The sequence below is a fragment of the Callospermophilus lateralis genome, unplaced genomic scaffold (genome assembly GCF_048772815.1).
Source record: "Callospermophilus lateralis isolate mCalLat2 unplaced genomic scaffold, mCalLat2.hap1 Scaffold_525, whole genome shotgun sequence".
NCBI classification, from domain to species: domain Eukaryota; kingdom Metazoa; phylum Chordata; class Mammalia; order Rodentia; family Sciuridae; genus Callospermophilus; species Callospermophilus lateralis.
The window spans coordinates 76,053-81,105 of NW_027514457.1; the positions used below are offsets into that span (position 1 = coordinate 76,053).

Consider the following 5,053-nt stretch of genomic DNA (forward strand, 5'->3'; position numbering starts at 1 on the left):
ACATGGTTGGCAAAAACCACTGTTTTGGGCTCAAGGTCAAATAGAAAATGTTGGCAAAAGGTGAAGAAGAACATAGAGATTCAGACTAATGGAATTAACATTTTTGATCAAATAGCACTAGAAAAAAAATTAAACATTAAAAATAAGATAGACATATAGACACAAGATCCATACTGAATCCCAAAGGAAAAAAAAAAAGATTAAGATAAAAAGCAGCTCTGCAAGACATATTATAATCAAAGGACTCAACAATGAAAATAAGGAAAAATAGTAAAAGATACACAAGAAAAACATTAAGTCACATTTGTATAAATTTATATTTGTTTGTATAAATTTAATTATACTTATGTTTATAAGCCTCAGTTCAAACTTCTCACCTCACACTCTAAAATCAAGGGGGCTTGGAATGAAATATTCCAAGCTTTGAAAGGAAACACTTTCCAACCATAACTACTATATCCAGCAAAATTATGAATGGAACAAGAAATGACATGATCAAAGAAATAATCCAGACACAGAATGAAAAGTTTTGAATGTTTTATCTCCTATGCAAAAGCTAGGGAGCAAAATGAAGAACAAACGGGAAAACATTAAAATAGAAAGGAGTTCACACAGTGATGAGCCACATGACTGGTTACAAAGATGAAAGAGGGTAAAGCAGTAGCTACAAGATGAAATGTACTTTGGAATAAATAAAAATGCTCTGAAGCTTCTGAGATTTCTCTCTCAATGATGTCCTAAATTAAAAACAAAAGTCTATGTCCTAAAAAACAGCAGATGATTTAAGTGCCAGAGGAAAGGTACATTGCACATGTATCAACTGAGGCTATGAAGAGAATTTATTCATAAGTCCCCAGAAGCAGTACAGAGTGCAGTGAGTGAGTGGAGGGATGTGAGAGGAGTGGTGATTCAGAAGAATCCCATAACTCCTCACTTTCTTCACTTCAGTCATGGTTTTCCCATTTGTTGGTAGATTGTTGGGTTTTTACATTTCTATCCCAAGTACAATATCAATATCCATTTTGCTATCTTTGGTTTTGGTCTAATTCTGCAGTATGTTACAGCTTTTTTCCTCAAATAACCTCAAGTCCATGGTCAAAGGCTGGTTTTCCAATACAGATGCAAGGACACAGTCAGCTCTGATCAGCTACTGATGCACCAGGACAAACAACATCATGTCTTGAACAGCAAGCAGTGCTGCAAGAACTTCCACATCTCCAAATAGAGTTACCAAAACAGGCAAAGATGGATAATGGTTTATGAGCAGAAAGCCGATGTCACCATCAGCATAGTTGATGCCACATTATGAAATACTCACACACACAGTGATTACCTACCAGGGTCATCATCATAAGGCCTGTTTCTGGAAAATGGGGTGCATGGTTTTAGCCAAAGGCCAATCAACAGATAATTCTAATTTTCCAAAAATACAAAGACCCCATCCATTCACAGCTTCTACTTTCTTGGTCAGAACAACTTCCTGTTCCCTCAAACCCAAACCTCAATATATGAGTAAGTCAGACTAGCACTATGCATCCATTTCTTAACAACACTTATCTTAGATATTGGTCTTTCCTTTTTCTCCTTCTCCTTGTGACTTTGAGAAGGTACACTTCATGGTGCTGATCAATGCATCCACAACCTCACTTACTTCAGACATACAGCTGAGCTCTCAGAGAAGCAACCTGTGAAATTTTAGGGAGGCTTTCCCACTGATGCAAGGCCTACACTGCAGGGACTCTTAGAAGGTCCAGACACTATTCCTGCTCATGAAGTATCTCACCATTCAATTGCTGGGCCTCCCTGATTCAAGCTCAGAAGCCAGCTGCCAGCATTGAGGGCTTCTTCTTCCCCTCATGCAAAAACAGGAAAGAGGCTTTGCTCCTGGAGATGTAGGTCTCAATAAGGTATGATCCTCCATCTTGGCATGCTGTGGTTGTCCGGGGATTGGGGGTACAAAGTTCAACATGCTGGCATTTACACCAGGACACCTGAATATTCAACATTGCAGTGGCAAGGTAGTTCTTAATATGGATGAGCCTTAAAACAAATTGAATGGGACAGACAGCAAAGGTACTGAGTATTCAGCTTGCACAAATTGATGCCAAATGTCAGTGGAAAGACATTGTTTAATAAACTTCAAAGTACCAGAAGAGATACAAAAAGTACTTTGGGAAAGGTAAGCTTGTTTTAAATTATAGGACTCATTTGTATACAAAACAATGACACTCTACCAACCATCTAGAACTTATTGGTGAAAAAGTTACAAGTTTGAAGGAGACTCCTAATCGAGAAGAGAAAAAAAAAAATTGCCAAATGATTTTCAGAACCTGGATTTCATATTTGCTATTTTGATATGTTTAATAAGAAAAGGAAGTTCCTCTCTAACCAATGCTCACAAGCAGTCACCATGAAACAACTCCCCCACCCTTCAGTGACCCTACCTCACTCCCAGGTGCAGGGCCTACATCTTTAAGGACACACATCCCTACTGGGTATGTGTCCCCAAGCTTGGCATTCTCTAACCTCTGTAAAGATCACTCAGTCAATTCCCAGACTTAAATTGCTACGCCTCATCCAGTAGCCCCTGCACTGCCTCCCACTGCTTCCCCTCCTTGCACTCCCAACACACACTAGCCTAACCCCAACATGAACCCTGTCCTGACAGGGCTCTGCATTCTACCTCTTCCCCTTTCTGAAAGCTCCACTGCCTCCCACTCTCCTGCTGCTCACTAATACATAAGCACACATCCAAGGGCTTCCAGGCAGCCAAAACCCTGTGTTGCGTGTAGAAGGCAGGTGGTCCTCCCAGTAGCAATTTTCAGGAGCACACTTCTCCATCATGTAGGCCACAACTAACCCCCAGTTTTCATCATTCCCCTGGAGTCAAGCATGATCCAGATCTGGGTAGGTGCAGCTTTCTGTCTGAAAGATTACAGTATGACATTCAAAGGAAAGAGGTTTTTGTGTATTTGTTTGTTTGTTTTTCTTTCTTTCTTTTAAAATGCCACCTAGCTTAGGAAACCTATGAGGGAAGTAGATTTTTTTAAAGTGCCTTTAAAATGCAAAAGCAGGTAATATAATTGTTGAATCTATTTGATATCGTAAAAGATTCTTTTAAATGGTCCATATGGCACACACAATATCACAGCTGGTGCAAAACTGCTTGTATTTAGTTTAAAACACAAAAGCAATGTGTACGAACTGTGTTCTTTGAAAAATAATTCAAAATTATAAGGTCAACTTAGTAGTAAGAGAATTCACAAAACAAGCTGAATATTACCGTATTCCAACATTTACTTTGGTTTTTGTAATATCACTGATAAGAATATGAGAACTTGCTACCAAACCAATTCAAAACACCTTATTTCAAAGTACATGTAACATATTTTGCTTATACATTTTAAAAATTCACAACTAGGTTTTAGGTTGCAAACTCCCATTTCCTAGTTTTTCTGTTGAAATATGGCAGCTTTGAACTTTGAAACCCTTTTGGCAGTTTATTCTGATACTTCTGACAGAATTTCTTTTTGTTCCAGAATGGTTAGTACAGGATGAGCAATGACTGGGTGTGGTGTTAAAGAGGATAAAAATTCTTTTTCTATTACAGTTCCAGAAAAAGTCTCAGGTGCTCCTGATAATGGGAAAAGTTTATTCTGATGATTTTCTTGTGGTTCTTCTTCTAAAATGCTTTCACTGGTGTCACTGCAATTGGCTTCTTCACAGCTAATACTCCTCAAAAATTCCTCTTATTGTCAAATTCAGCATCACTACTTTCATTGATATCACTAAAAACACTATTTTCTCTGCTTTGAGACTTCAGAATAGGAACATATTCTCCATTCACAACATCAACAAAGACTCTGTAAATGTCAGCAGGAGTTCTGATTGTAGGAAGCTCTTGAGAAGAATGACCACTCTTCCAGAGTTGTTCTTTCCTTTACATTTGACTTCTTTCTTTTCACTGAATTTAAAGTGGTATTTTTTTTTTCCAGTATTTATTCGAATCCTCTTAGGTTCAACCATATGAGGAAAATATATTTTTGGTACAGAATAATCTCCAATCCTTAAAGCATTATGGTCGTTTTCATTATCACCATCATGACTGTTGTCTTCATCATCTTCTTCATTACTCTGACAAAAACTTGAACCATTTACTGAAGAGTTCAACTGACTAGTCAATTGTCCATTGAATTGTTCTGAATGTGTAACATCCTAATGATAACTGCTGGGGGTAAGGGAGTTTTTTTTCTTGATGTATCACATTCACATTTGTGTTTTGATCTTCCTTCTCCACTTTAGAAGAGGCTGGGTCTTCTCCACTTGCAGTCACAGTATCTGGCTTACTATCTAGTTCACCAAGCAATTCTTATCTCTCTAGTTCTTCAAGTCGAGCCCACAGTTTCTTATCAGCAAGCAAATCCTCAGATTTTACTTCATATGCAAAATTTGCTTCAAAAATATATGAAGATTTTGTTTGGAATGAGGTTTTTGAGAAATTCGTTGTTTGGCTTTAAATTCAAAGTCACTTTTAAATTCAACAATATCACCTGCAGCATCACTCATTTTCTGCAAATCTTTTGTGAATTTAACTCTGGATTCAAAATTTTCCATCACTTTTTTTTAAACCATCTATTGTTTTTCTTACATCTTTTCCTATTCCTCACAGAGCCACACCACCTCCAGGGCACGCAACAGCACCAACGCCAAGGCGGAAGCGTGTGTCACAAACTTCCACACATTTCAGAGTCAGCCGGGGCCTCCGTGAATGGGGCACCGGTTTATGGAGGCGGCCTGGCCGGCTGCTGCCCAGAGTCCTCCTGCTTGCCTTCATGCACTGCACGCCCGCTGCTGAGGAGGCCATGCTTGTCTTCGCCGCTGCCATGGTGGCCGCTGCTGGAGTCTGTGCTGCAGGCTCTAGGCTTCTCGCCCTTGCTGCCGCCGTCGCAGGCTCGGAGCAGCAGGCCCACAGCCAGAGCGTAAGGTTGACTCTTAGGTGGCAGAGCCCAGCCAAATGTCCTGTGGCGGCTGAGCCTCCTCCGTGCTTGTCCTC

General features: G+C 39.6%; 1 pseudogene; it reads right to left on the minus strand.

Annotated features, from left to right (window-relative positions):
• Positions 1–3,446: 3,446 nt before the first annotated feature.
• LOC143389900 (unconventional prefoldin RPB5 interactor pseudogene) lies at positions 3,447–4,566 on the minus strand (annotated as a pseudogene).
• Between the last annotated feature and the right edge of the window lie 487 nt (positions 4,567–5,053).